Source organism: Scomber japonicus, chromosome 21, assembly GCF_027409825.1.
Source record: "Scomber japonicus isolate fScoJap1 chromosome 21, fScoJap1.pri, whole genome shotgun sequence".
NCBI classification, from domain to species: domain Eukaryota; kingdom Metazoa; phylum Chordata; class Actinopteri; order Scombriformes; family Scombridae; genus Scomber; species Scomber japonicus.
In genome coordinates this window covers 18,623,670-18,638,718 of record NC_070598.1, presented here as the reverse complement: position 1 = coordinate 18,638,718, position 15,049 = coordinate 18,623,670, and positions in this window count along the sequence as shown.

Genomic DNA, 15,049 nt, shown 5'->3' with positions numbered 1-15,049 from the left:
GAGAAGATTCTGATCACCTTACAAAAACCCCATCCCATCATTGAAGGACAGGACACGGCTTTTCAAATATAATAATAACAACACTATCGTTGCATTTGACTAAATAATCAATTGTATATATATACATATATATAATATATAAAAAGAATATCAACAGTCAGTTGTCCACTCAATTTAAAAGTAAAACACCAAACAAGTTCTACCACAACAATTTAGTAGAATTGTGTTGATTGGAGTTTTGAACAAAGTAAGATGGAATATTGCGATGAGATCAAATGAGAGAGAAAATGAGATAAAAAGAAACCCGTTTTGCGATCTCGCTGTGTGTAGTGCTGCAGATGGTGTCTTCCATAAGGTTTCATTAACTATAATACAATATAAGTACAATACAATGAAAAATGAAAAAATTCTAAAGGAGGGTTTAACAGCTATAAAGAAGATTTAGCTGAATAGCAATACTAAAAAAGATTGAATTATTTCTCTGTCAATTTTAGAATTCATAGGTATTTTATAGTTCATAGGTATTTGTTATGATGAGGCATTAAAAAAAATTAAATAGATGTGATAAAATTCACAAATAGATTGGTCCAACAAGCAAATGATAAGACATTTTGTCACGTCAAAGCCGGAAAGGCACTGGTGCATTTAACAACACTAATGATGGCTGAACCACATTTAGTTTTTTCCAATTAATAACCTTGATATAGTTCATAATGGTTCACCTGTATGGCTCGGCCTGTACTGAGCTTAACTAAACTTAACTTTGTGTAAGTATGTGAATTTGCACCTCCCACAACTCGCAGGAAGAAAATGGAAACAGAATCCACTTCACACACTTCTGGGATTCTCCATATATGCCTGAAGGTAGCAGAATAGATTAATTCATAAATTAACCACAATGTGGGCTGGTCCTTGGCCGTGGTGGATGAGAGGTGGTTCATCACAATGCAATATTTAACAGTCAAGTGAATACTGAGGCCTTTGTGTATCAAGAGAACTCGGCACGGCAGTTACTGCAGAACGCAGCACCACAACATCAATAAAAGACGGACTCTGTACCAGACAGTGGCTCTCCTTCTGTAGAGGTTGCAGCAGATGATTCTCTAAATATTAAATCAATTCAAATAATCAAACATAGAAAAGTTTAGGAATGGCAATTAAATGGACCAACAAATATCTATACTCTTTTTAAAAATAAAAGATGTAGAAACAACAGTGTGAAAAGTTTGAGTAGTGTTCAAGTATTAAATGTATGTGCACACATATACAGTCCACATACTGTAAACACACTGTGTACACCTATAAAGTTATTCTAGCCATATGAATACCTTTACTTCTCTTTGTTGATATTGTCTATTATTATGCCATCCTGCCTAACTTTACACAACACGTTCAGCCTAAAACTTCATTTGAATGCTAAAGACAAATCTAGACTGGTGATGGTTTTCTATCATTTACATGGATATGGTCAAAAATGTTATTCAGTTAATCTTCTATGATAAAGCAAGACAAGCAAAACAACTCATGTAAATAACATTAGTGTGTCTGGACCCTTTAGTCATTTGAAGAAGCAGCATTGACCACTAGTAATAGCTTTGAGTATTTCTTTGATATGGCTGCCACTGTTTAAAGGCAAAACAATCACAATTTTAAGTCTAGTCTACAACTAAAAACTAAAGTAAAGGAGGTCTGCATACATTGTGAAGCAACTGTATACATGATGAAAGAAGGGGAAAATAGCAGCAACATCACACGTGTAACATAGAGGCGTTGTCAGGATCTTGAACCATTGAGGGTTTAGGCCCAGGAATCTTTAGCTCAAGCTATTTCAGAGTGAAATGAATATAAGATGTGAGACGCTGCTCTACCAAAAAGTTCCAGTCAAGTGTGTGGGCTGGCTTTCACTACATGAGATATAAATAAACAGAATGAGTGCAATCTGACTTCTCATTCAACTTTGTTATTATTTTTATTTTGAGCAGCAGGAGGAAAACCCTGGAAAAAATAAGAGCCCTGACATTAATGAAGCAATGGTTAGATGCTAGATTGTATGTTACCAGTGCTTTGTTCAGCTCTAAATATTGACCATCTCTGGTCTCATAGCTTCTGCTGCTGTGGTGTGACAAGGGCTCCTTTTGAACTGTGACAAATGTGATCTGTGACAAACTGTGTTATCTCTGTGTCTTATCTGTCTATCTGATCCTCTTCTCTTCTTCACCTCTCCAGCAGCTCTTTTGGTGTCTCGTCTGTCTGTCACATCCCTCCTCTCCTCTGCTCTCTCCCCCTCTTTTCTGCTCCTCTCTCCTGTCCTGCTCATAAAAATGATGCAAAATCTAACCAAATTTCTCATTTTTTTCATGTGATGATTCAATCTCAGAAATGTGTTATTTACCAGTTTATTTTATACATAGACTTCACCAATTATTTGAACTCCCCAACCAATATTAGATAGAGTTAGAGACTAGCTACACTAGTGTGATTCTCAAACTGTATGCTCATTTATGATGATCTACATGGAAATACTTGTTTTTATTACTGGGTGTGCCTTGTGACAAAAGATATTTGAGAACCAATTTAACTAGAACTGAATTTGACACAGGTCATGAAAATTGCATATTTCATTTGGACACTCTGAATAAGGATTTATTCCAAAAGTAGCATTGTGGGATTAAGACACATGTGGGTTGTGCTGATATTATTCGAGTTTTTGGAGCATTTTTTGGACATGGATACAGAGCCTTTGTAATATGTGTCTCAATTGGGGTTTTTACTGAAGTTTGCAACACTCTCATTCTTTCTTTCTCTGTCAGTATATAGTAAATCTGCTGCTTGAATGACATGACAGGGAACCAAAAATGTTTTTGATCAACAATATATTATTTTCAAGGGCTTAAATGCATGATCGGAATGACAGATGAATTAAAAAGAGGTTATATTAATATTATTTTGAGATCGGGGGCTTTTCATAAAACAGCCTTGAATGATCAGGCCCAATGACACTATTGACTGCAGAATCCAATGGACTGCATAATATATTCAAGCATTCTTGTAATTTCATGTGTCTGATTTCCTGTTCAGATGAGATAGTCAAATGTCACCTCTTAAAAAAAGTCAGTGGCAAATGCTGTGTTTGGCTTTTAGTATCCCGGAGTCAAAGTAAAACAGCCAAAGAAGCCAAAGCTGCTTCTTTGCAATAGAGCTTCATGAAAAGAGAAATTAACTGCAAAAGTGGAGATGTCAATGTCTACAGCCAAGGTTGCACCAGGAAATCATTATTATTATTATTATTACCATTATTATTATCATTATTACATAGGTCTTTTATTATAATCGAAGCACTGACCCCTTAGAGAGTGACATTACTTGTGTGATATGACAAGAGCAGTAGCATTGCCATGGCCAAGAAATTGTAAGGACCGTATTTTATACATGAGAATAAAACTGACCGTTTGACAAGCTTTTTATGTTACATTATTATCACGTCTCTCACAGCCCCAGTGCCTCTCATCCTCGTGCGCTGAGTTGGCTTGTTGCTGAGTGTTTTAAAACTCTTCTCCCAGTGGAATTTTTAAATTAACACCAGTTTGAAGATGAGAGTCACCTCTGAAAAACTTTCACAAAGATATTCTCATTCTGAAGGATAAGTGGAAGAGGAGTTACACAAACTGCACTTTTGTGCCTCCCTCCTGTCTTTATTCATCGTTCATCTCCTGTGTGGTTGCTTTATGACTGGCATGTGCTGTGATACCACACGTGTATGAAAAAAATGCCATTTGAGAGTTTGTTCTTCACCTCTTTGTTTACTAGCGCCCTGTCTTTAATACACTGCACGTGAAACCCATGACAGATATAAAGGGGGAAAAGAAATCCTGAGGAAGATTGAGTTTGCCTTCCTTCCCTGTTACCCTTTTGTTTGCCTTCCATTCCTCAAAAGTCAGCGCATTATCCATCTGGTTCTCTCCCACCTCTGCTGCACCTCTCTCCATCACAGCTTAAAAGACAGAACAAGAAATGATTATCTTTGCCCAGAGATATCAGGCCCTGACTCCAGCGTAAACTAATTTGGAAAGCAGATGCTCATACATTATATTTCACTCAACAGAATACGAAACTGATGACCATGACACCAGCTGAACTATGAATGGCAAACTTAGTTTGAGGGCTGCCTACTTTGTTGATGAACCAGCTCACCAATGTTTTCTACCTCAAGTACTATGCAATCTTGGTCTATCTGTTAGGACAGGACATTACACAGACACTCATACATTCCACAGAAGCATGACTTTCTCAATTCAAAATGTCACTTATATCACTGGCTGTTTCCATAGACTGATATAATTCCAATTTCCCCAAGGCTGGTTCATGAAACCATCACTGGCAGCCTTTCAACAGTGATGCACTGAGGAAACATTTGATATTTTTCCATGTGAATTTACAGTAAATGTCAATAAGGTACTGGCTACAGCTACAGAACAGAAACAACTATTGACATTGAATGAGTTTCCATGCCACTACTCCACATCCTGTTGGTCCGGACTGGTTTTCCATGCCGATAGCAGTTTGTTCTATTGGTACTGATTGGGTTTCTGGAATTCATTGCCAGACCTCTTGTAGACCACCAACTATGGACTTTTTATTGTCATGTTTGGCATTTTAATGCCATTAAATCGGAAATTTTTACTAGTCATTTTGGTTGTCATGTCAGGTATTTTAGGGACATTTTTACTGCATTTTACTGTTTTTACCCAAACCATGATCTTTCCCTTACTCTGACCTTACTCTGAGTGATTTTTGTGCCTAAACCTATCCATTATAACCCCAAAAATGGGAAGGATTGGCATATCCCCTACAAACAAAAACACTCCTCAATTTTGAGACAATTTAAATTTGATCATGTGCACAATCAATACCCATGCATAATAATTCAAAACAATCAAACAAATACCAATAGCCACTTCCTTTAAATAATTTGGAATGTAAGACCTGGGAATCAGTTTAGTGATTTAATTATTAAGAATGATGGCCTACTTTATAACTATAAAAGCATTGTTTATATGCCATACATTATTCTGAACCATTCATGTTTTAAAAGGTAACATTCAATCTGAGACTGTCCATTGTAATCCCCTTTACATCACAGGTAACCAGCTCAAAATTATGGCTGACTATCTGTCGCTTTTGTGTCCCAATCTGTAGAATATGCAGGTAATGGCATTGCTGTTTTACAACATTACTCAATATATATTGCTAAATTGCTATATTTGTGACAGATTTTATTGATAGTAAGTATTTTATATTCAGTCTGTTAGACTTCAATTCTATAAATTACATGACAAGGATTTGACCTATTAATATGCTAACTTTAGCATACTGTGAACTCACAGCTGTATTAAATGTTAGCCTCCTTACTTTTTGTATATGCTGCCATAACACATCAAAGTGCTCAGAGACTCTTTGCCCCTGAACTAGACTTATTCTTTAGGTTGTCTGTTTACAATATTAGGAAATAAAGCCCTTCCTGTTTATAGCTCAGTCATATGCATAGCATCTCTGACTGAGTGTTGCCTGTGTTTGCCTTTGGAGCTATCTCAAGTCTCTGTTCAATATTAAGTTTAGACAGAAATCCTGTTTGTATTGACCTTTTGAAGTTTTCATATCAGCATTGCTGTTTTGGCATGAGTCAACTCTGTCTTAGCCCAGTGGTCATGGATATTTTTATTACTTTTTCCAGCACCATCTGGGCTTTCTTACCATTTAGGAGTGCCATGAATTCTTCTCTGTGGCCAGGGTTAGGGTTAAATAGGATTAGGGTTAGGGTGAGGGTTAGGGTAAAATGGATGCTTTTGCTTTTTATTCACTTGTGGTGTATTTTATTTATTCTACTGTGTCTGCTCTACACAGTTCTGGCGATGGGAATGAGCGTGAGATAAGGCTCGAGGCTGTGTCGTGACAACAGAGCACACAACAGGCTTTTATCGACAGTTTGTTTGATATGATGAAGCTTACGGACACACACTGTGCTACTACACTAGAATTAATCTGACATGCTATATCAAAAGCAATAACATCAGGAGTCTTTTGCATGCCATAGCCCATTACTGAATCAATTAAGTGATTTAAAAACTTTTAAACATAGACACCAGCCATGTCTACAATAATGTAATAAATACTTTAAATAAGATTATTAAGTTACATACTGAAGCCTGTTTGCAGGTGTTGAAGTTTTCCGACAAATATATTCATATAAAACATTTTGATATTAATTTTATTCCATTGCTGCTTGAGGGCATGTGATGTTCTAGTGTGTACACTGTCACATTGTTGGTGTAAGGGCATTGATTGATGGAGAGCTTTGTCCTCATACTGTGAGAGAACTCTTATCCTTGCATCAATGGAGGGGACTCATTCAACAGGCCAAACCCGGAAGGTCATATACGTGTTAGCAAATACAGTGTTGCATGTTAGACCTGTGAAGTGTGAGTGTGATTCATAGAGACCGCAGGACATCCATAGATATTACAGCACAATACAATGCAGCTAGACTGTATCAAGGATAAGGATTGTAGTCCACATTACATTAACAGAGTCCAACTCAATGCTGAGGCTAGAACTCTCACACAGGTCAAAATAGAGGGGTGAAAGGTCAAAATATTGCATTCTAAGCAGAAAAATATTTGTTCTGAATACAACTTTATGGTAAAGGTTTAAAGAGATGTAGTTCAGTGCTACAGCATACAACCAATCTGCATATTGTAGGTATAGAGTTGATATGCCACAGAAAAAGGAGGAACATTGCATACATGTGCTTCTACAGGAGAAATACAAAAAAGAAGAAAAAAGTCAAGCTGGGGAATACTAAGACTAAGACTGAGCTTTTTGCTCTGTATTAACATTTCACAGTGACTTACTACAAAGAACACTATCTTAAACTTGTTAACACATGCACACATTAAAGCCTGAAGTAAATGGGTTGTGTGAATCTGCTTGCATATATAAATGTCTTCACAGCACACATTCGTCTCTTGAATTCACATTCATTTCCACTAGATGTTAGGAGAGGTTTACACTAGTCATTAAGTTTTAACAGTGTGGAAATACACCTTGTAAAATGACTCAACAGACAGATGACTCAATAATGTTTGAGTCATTATTGATATACCGTACTGTTTTGAAATTATACATTTTGAAACCTGCTATTCAATTTTGCGTAAGCTATTGAAACCAAATTTGGTGCATGTGTTGGAATGCTAAGTCCGAGCTTTTCTTCGCAGTCCTGCAATATTCTGCCACAAGGGAGCGCCACACATGCAAACACAACATTTTGACTGTTATAAATATGATTAGTCTGAACAGACAAAATACCCGGGTCTGGCACGTGTGATGTCCTTGGCTCAAGCTGCAAGAAGGTGTGTTGAAATCCTACAGTGTCCTATTCAATCTTGCCATCCATGTGGTTGTTTTCATATTCTTCTGAAGATCATAATAAGTCAACTGTCCTTTGTGACTGGACCCTGTTTTTTATATTTTCTATAATCTCAAAAATAGTGGGTCTTTTGGGATGTGTGCCTTCGAGAACCTTTAATGACAAAAAATGTTTAAAAACTGTGCCTCTTCCCTGTTAAGGAAGATTGATAGTGCTTCAGCTCTTCAAGGACAAAGTTTAGAAAACTTTATTCAGGTGTCCTTGTCTCTTTCTGTCTCTCCGGCTCTGTTAGGGGGAATTAAGGGGAATCAGGCATTCATTGCTGCCTTTGTAGTCACAGACTAATTTCTCTTCAACTCCAGAACCAAAGCTCAAATTCACCCCCGCTTGCCCCATACCTCCACCACCTGAAATAGGCTGCTAATCTACACTGAACAATAGACCAAAAGGATACTTTCTTTTGAATTCACCTGGTTGCAGACAGTGTTGAGCATATTGTCGCTGATGTTTTCAGGAATGTTTGATGATGTTTTTGTTGAGACTGGATATATTCCTGTCACAGAGCTCAGGGTTTCTTTGAGATGTTGACATAGACAAAGCTGAGTGAAACATGGTAGAAAGTAGAGAGCAGCCCACACAGTTCCAGAATGAATGCAGCAGCACTTCATTCAAACATTTGAAAAGCTGAAATGTACTGATTTAATGTTGCATCATTGAAAAGATTGGTGGGATTTAGTGTGTATTGTTATTGTGTAGTTAGAGGACACAGGTAACAGTAGTCTTGTATATGTGTTTGTGTGTGTGTGTGTGTGTGTGTGTGTGGGGGGGGGGGGGGGGTGGAGATGTTTGGCCCCTACATTTTATTGCTATGGGCATCACAAACAGACACTGAATCAGTTGACCTCACTGAGTTACATAAAAAAGGAGACCAAGAACTAAATAGAATAAACCCCACAATTGAGTGATCGAAAAAAACAGGGTCACAAAGAAATGACTGTAAAAATGACATATGAACTATTAAACACAATGTCCATTGAAAGTTTTGTGAACCAGCTGGAAAGAAAATGAATATGAAAGGTTATACAATCACTGACAGATGGTTAGACCATGATATGATGGAATTGGTATTAGGAAAGGTAATGTATCCCACCAATCCCCCCCGTACGCTGGAGCCAACAGCCAAATCATTTAAGTGATAGTCACTTATCTAATCTGTATTTTATATTTTTCATGCATGGCTAACCGCTATTAAACAGAGCGTGGCTTACCGCAGGACAGCCCAGTAACAACAGTTTTCTCCACTGATGTTTTGAATAAGCTCTGCACTTTCTAACTTTAACTGCGTCCACAAGGTCACGCACCAAAGACCTCTCTTGTCAGTGGCAGATCTGTTGAAAAAAGAAGAAGAAGAAATTGTGGATAGAGAGTTGTTATGAATAAGAAATGATAAATTCATGAAAGATTAAGCCCTGTCTATACTGAGATTTTAGATTCTGACTTTGTGTCACTTGCAATGTACCGTGGCTCCAGTGATGACTTCAGGTTGGTGGCTGGGCAGTCAGGACTTTTTAGAAAAAAATTTGAGCCGTAAGCAAATGTCGTGGTACATCAGTGGGCAAGTAGGACAAGCTGATGAGGTGGTGGTGTGTCCTTAAGTGTGAAAGTAAGCCTGTTTCTCTGAAAGTCTGCAGCTCATTCATTAATTCTGACATCAGCGTTCTGTCTCATATTGAACATGTTTGGATGTTCTGTTGTAATTGCATTGATATGCTCTCAGTTAGTCATGTCAAGGTTAACACTGATGAAAAGTGTTTGAATTCATGTAATTTTTGGTCAAATATCAAATATTGTGTGAGTTCTTTGCAAAAACAGCAGCCGTTATTTTGGTAGCCAGTTGAAGCTTTGTTAGGTTTAGTCATAGTTAGTTGAGTTTCATGTATAAAACATTCAAATTGGAGCATCAGCATAAAGGTCTTTAAAAGCATTGAATTCCCCTAATAAAGGCCAAAAAATTATTATTAGTTTTAAAATGTATTAAATTTCACCTAGAATGTGGGTGGTATGACAGTTTGTGTGATGAGGAAGCTGTTTAATTATTTTTTGTGGAGTTTGTATAGCAAACATAACAACAGCTACAATAGATAGATGCTGTTTTAAGAATTGTTTAACCATTTTATTTCATTTCCTACCTTTCAATGATATATAAGTGAAAGGGGAATTCAACTGCATTTTATGTGATATTAAAGAGTTTTAAAAGTTTCTTATTTAATTTAGTGAATGCTACAGAAAAGGAAACAGTGTGCCAACTGTATGGTAAAAATTGGCCAGCTAAATCTACATGTTTAAAGCTGGGGAAATATTAATGTCAAATCAGTCTCCTCTGTGACCCATTATATGCATGACCATTCACCTCAACCTAAGAGATTTTGCAGCTGTATTACAACATCACACTACTTCCATCTTTGGCACTACATTTTCTCAACTGTAGAACTTCTGTATTCCTACACATCCTGGACACTGTATTACGCCACAGATTGGCTGTTTGTGTCAGAAAGTGTTGCTGCTATACTCTAAATATACTGATATTGATTTGTCTTAGGCGGGCTTTTATTTGGATGGCACGTGTCAGCCTCTCCAAATGGAGGGGAGTGGGAAGTGCAATTAGAAGTACTCCTATGGCCATCTGTTAAATGTGGCACATACTGACAGAATTGCTTGTTGCAGGACAATACATTCATTACTGAATATAAATGAGGAATTTTTACAATCTTGAGATATTTATGAAATTAGAACACTTTGGAAGACTCAGTGAGAAATGAAAAGACACTATGTTGTAATTAAGCCTTTGATTTTACAATGTAATAGTTCCATAAATGTAGAATTATACTTGTAGCAGTTGACACCTACAAGTTGTAGGAATGACACATTTTGATTCAGTGTACTTAACATTTATGAGCATTTACCTTTCTAAGCAGGTGTTTATTTTCTTTTAATTATAATCATGCGGATATGAAGTGAATAGAATTGAATAAACAAAGCCTTGAGCCAAAGCGTGGATTCTATTTACAGTGGATAATTGGTATGGGTATGTCTAGACTCTAGCCTATTAGACACAGCTTAGCCGACCACGCCGCTGCTGATACCATTGCTCGTAATAATCTGAGCAAATAATGAAACAGAGAATGAAAAATGCACCTGAGGCAAATCTGTAGATTCTCTCTGAGAATAATAAGCGAAAAACAAAGATGACAAGCACACTGCACTGATGGGAGCGTGGGTCATGCACTGATATTCATCACATCTGTTAAAAGATAGATGGATCTCTCATCTTTCTCACTCAACTCTGTCTGAATGTGTGTGTGTGTGTGTGTGTGTGTGTATGTGTGAGAAGGACATACAGAGCGCAGGATACATACACAAGTGTTTGTTTGTGTGCTGTTATGTAAGAGAAGCTTGGAGATTGGGAGTGTCTGGCCTGTTTACACACACATCTGCCTGTAAATCTTCCCATATGTTCTGCACCCAAGCGAAAACATGACAGGTGCAACAATCCTGGAAACTCAAGTGAATGACTTCACTATTAGTGATTTAGAGTTAAAGTCTCCTTTACCAGATGAAAAAATGATGCCAGCCTTGGTCTTATGAAACACTTATAGACTAATTTACATAAATTTACAGACGCATGGTCAAGCTGAAAGCCTGTGCTTGAGAGCATCTGAATAGCCAGCGCTGAAGACATAGATGGTTGCCCCTTTACAATGTGAAATATGGACATTAACATTTCTCTTTCAAAAGTGATAGACAGCCAGTCTAGCATGCATCTGCTAGCACTTGTATTGAAAACCTGTGTAAAAATACAACCATTATGAAATCTGGCACATCTGTCTGTGTTCTCCATAGCAGCCACATGCATGATTCTTATGAGTGTGTCAGATAATTCAAAGCATTTAAGCTTCATATTTATGACACTTGGTGTTACGTTTTAACCTCCTTCAGATTGCCAGCTTTCTGATCCCACTTTCTTATTTTTCCCCCACCTCTTGTTAAAGCATTTCCAACAGTTTCTCTGTTGAAGGTGAGAAGTGTGTGAAAGCTTGAAGGCTGTCAGAGCCTCAGCCTGGACCAGAGGGCAAACCCCGGCGCTTGGTGACGTGGCTTCACTGCCATCGCAGCGAGTGTGAGGGAGTCCACTTATTGACCCTGTATATCTCAGTGGGCTTTAACATGTTGGTTTTGAATGGTGTGGCTTAAAGTCTCTCCTGCCAGCAGACTGGCTGAGTAAACACAAAGCTAGTTCATTTGCCCACAGGAAAGCTTTATCATGGATCAATTGTTAAAGAGACATAATTAGCTCTTGATAGACTGATGGGATGACTATAAATAATTAATATTTACCTAGTTTATTTTCCATTTCAGCTATTCTCATGGGTACTGCGGCATTAGAACTACTCAAATAATACTAATGTGTCTCAGCACAAAGGAATTTGGGATATTTTCTACAAACTCAGGTTGAAAATAACTGCAAAACATTTAAAGTTACATTGTGAACAACATCTTTGACCCTTCTGAATTGCTTTGAGATCAGACAAACTACAGGATTATTCGCTTAATAATACATTTTGTTGTGATGTCAAAATTTTTACAAAAGTTGGAATTTGTGGTGTTTTCTATTTCTTTGATGATCATGTCCTTTCAGTCTCCTCTAAAATAGCACACATAACATATTTCAGAAAGGACCCTATGATTCACCGTATACTCTATTTTCCTGTAAACCAATAGCAGTGGTGGCTGACTTTGCTTTGCCTCTGGGGGTCCAGTAACATAAGCAGTCACTTGGAGGGGATGAGAAAGCTGTTTCTAATGATCCCCGGAGACAACCGGTATATTTACCATAATCCTAAGCCTGAGGGAGCATCAACTTCTAATCACCTCCATCTTCCCTCCCTACTGCAGATAGAGATCAGTGCCCATTATAAACCTCATAAAGCACTAAGCTTTAAGATGATTGTCTCTCTCTCTCTGCGGACAGAATGCTTTATGCAAACTGTAGAAAACACTGCTTTGTAGCTGTGTGTGTTTGATTCATGTTTTCAGTGACATGATGTGACAGTAATGATGTCACAATAGTATCTCTACATGTTGCTACATGAAGCATTTTCAAAACACCGTTGTCAAATTAAATGTGAAAAAAATAAGTAATTGATAAATAAAATATTCAAAAAGGCATCTTTGTCCTGTGGTACAGTGCAAAGAGGATGCTGCACCATGCTGAAGGACCTTTATGCTGCTACCATAGAAACTAATGCAGTTATTGGGCAGGTTGGATACCACAAAAGGGTGGCACAATGTTCAACTTCTACACAGAGTTTCTTTATACCTGCATGTGTCTTGGCCACCTGGTGGCAGCTGTAAACACAAACCTGACATATTATCATCTGCTAACAAACAGTGGCCTATTTACACATAATGCAGACACAGAGCAACATTAGCGTTCATATGGAGTCTTGTTTGAGTCTACCTGATGGATGCATCCTTTTAGCTGCATTCCTTTTAGCTCTGTTTTGCCCTCCACTGTCAGTTTTCTCGCTCTGGTAAAAGATGATGATGACCCTATTGTTAATCCTATCAACGAGACTTGTTTGACTTAACTGTTTTTCCACCAACAATGAGCACAACATCAGAGTAGTGGGCAGTGATTTGAAGGTCTGGAACCAGGCTAGCTAATAACATTCATAATTAATGCATTCTATTCAGGTGTGTCAGTATCACAGCTCTGGTAATGTGTGCATGCTTGCTCACTGGCACACCAAGAACATAATGGGCCATCATTTATGTGGAGCTGCCTGACTAAACCTGATCTCCACCCTGGCTCCAAACCCCTATTTGGACTGTCTTCCTCAAGACAACCAAAATATGGCCTGGCTGTAAACTGAAGGCTTCACATTCAGAAACCTGAGGAAACAGTTATCTGCACTGTGGTGTTTGATGGTCTCTTTATGGTTTCTTTATGTGGTACTTATAGATGTCTCTCAAAATGAATACCAATGAATGTCATGATTTACTGAAAGTTAAATATTCAACTCACAAATTTCAATAAAAAATATACTGGCTTGCAAAGTGGATATTAGTCAGCTGCCCTTTTTTCTACATAGGCAACTATACATATCTTTGATTTTTTTCCCTTTTTTCATCAGCATTTCTACATTTCAAAACCTTTTACATTCAGCCTTTGATTTCCACTTGTGGCGTGAGTCATTCATCACCAGTCCCAGGCCATCATTATGTCATTTCCATCTGCCTTACAGCAGTGAATGAATGCCAGCCATTTGAACGTCTGCTCTGATGGACCACTTGGTTGCACTTGCACTGTCTCACTTCCACGCTCAATTAGTGTGACCTCACTTTGCATAATTACATATCTAGGTAATTACTGTATCACACACGTGTCATTTAGTTCATCCAGGCAATTAATAACTCTTCTTAACTCCTAAATCCATGTACCGTACATACACTATTACCCACATATGTTTGGTGAAATTGTTGGGGGCATTTCAACAGGTGACAGATGTGTGTGGATGTTGTGGAATAAAACCAGGTCAGGGCCAGTTATCAAAACATGATGTGGCCAAATTAAGTTTCTTTAGAGAATAGTAATTGGGTTATACTTATAGGTTTGTACAAGGAGGAGAACATATCGCTTCCTGGGGGGGAAAATTGTTGGTCCACCATATTGGCAGATCAAGCGAATTAATCCCTTCTTTATTCTTAATCCCTTTCCTTATCATAAGATTATGAAAATCCAGATCCCTCCCTCCTCTCAGATATTAAATTGCACCCATAATATAACTCATGGCTTAAAGAGGAAAAGAGGACGAAGGAAAAAAAAGAAAAAGAAAAAACAGCCCAGGCCTTCAGCCGCTGCGGATCGTGACTCAAGTGCTCTTTGTTTTGAATTTCTTTCAGTAATTTCTAATTCCTCCACTCCTTGAGCCTGGTCCACTGCGCCATGAATAATGTCAGGGGGCAGCTGGGCTTTGGTATTCAGCAGTTGACAATCTGCCTAAACAGAAGCAAATTGGGAAAAAATAGCTTTCAAATGCACTTTCATTCCTGTGTGCGGGGGGAGAGGTTGAGGCAGGGTTATTTTCTCAGCAGAGGGCGTTTTGCTCTGACAAGATGTCAGCCTCGCTCACTCTAGCTACTGCATGTGTGTGTGTGTGTGTGTGTGTGTGTGTGTGTGTGTGTGTGTGTGTGTGTGTGTGTGTGTGTGTGTGTTGTGCATGAAACTCAAAGCACTCATTTCTAGTCAATACAAGGTCTTTTAGAAATTGAAAATATTTATGTCATACTGTTTCCTGCCGGTTTTTCACTTTTTTGACATGTACAACATTTTGACATCTTGTCATACATGTGTTGTTGTGGTGTGTCATTTACTCGTGTAAACTTGTGTGTAATACTCGTGTGTTTTTTTTGTAATGATGGCTATTGCTACTGATTCACATGCTTACTACAGTAGTCACTCTCATTTTATTTCCTTGTCATGCCAAACATTTAGCTAATCCCAGGAGGATTACAAGACACTGCTTTCAAACATCTTGTAACACATTCACAAAACCGAAAAAAACA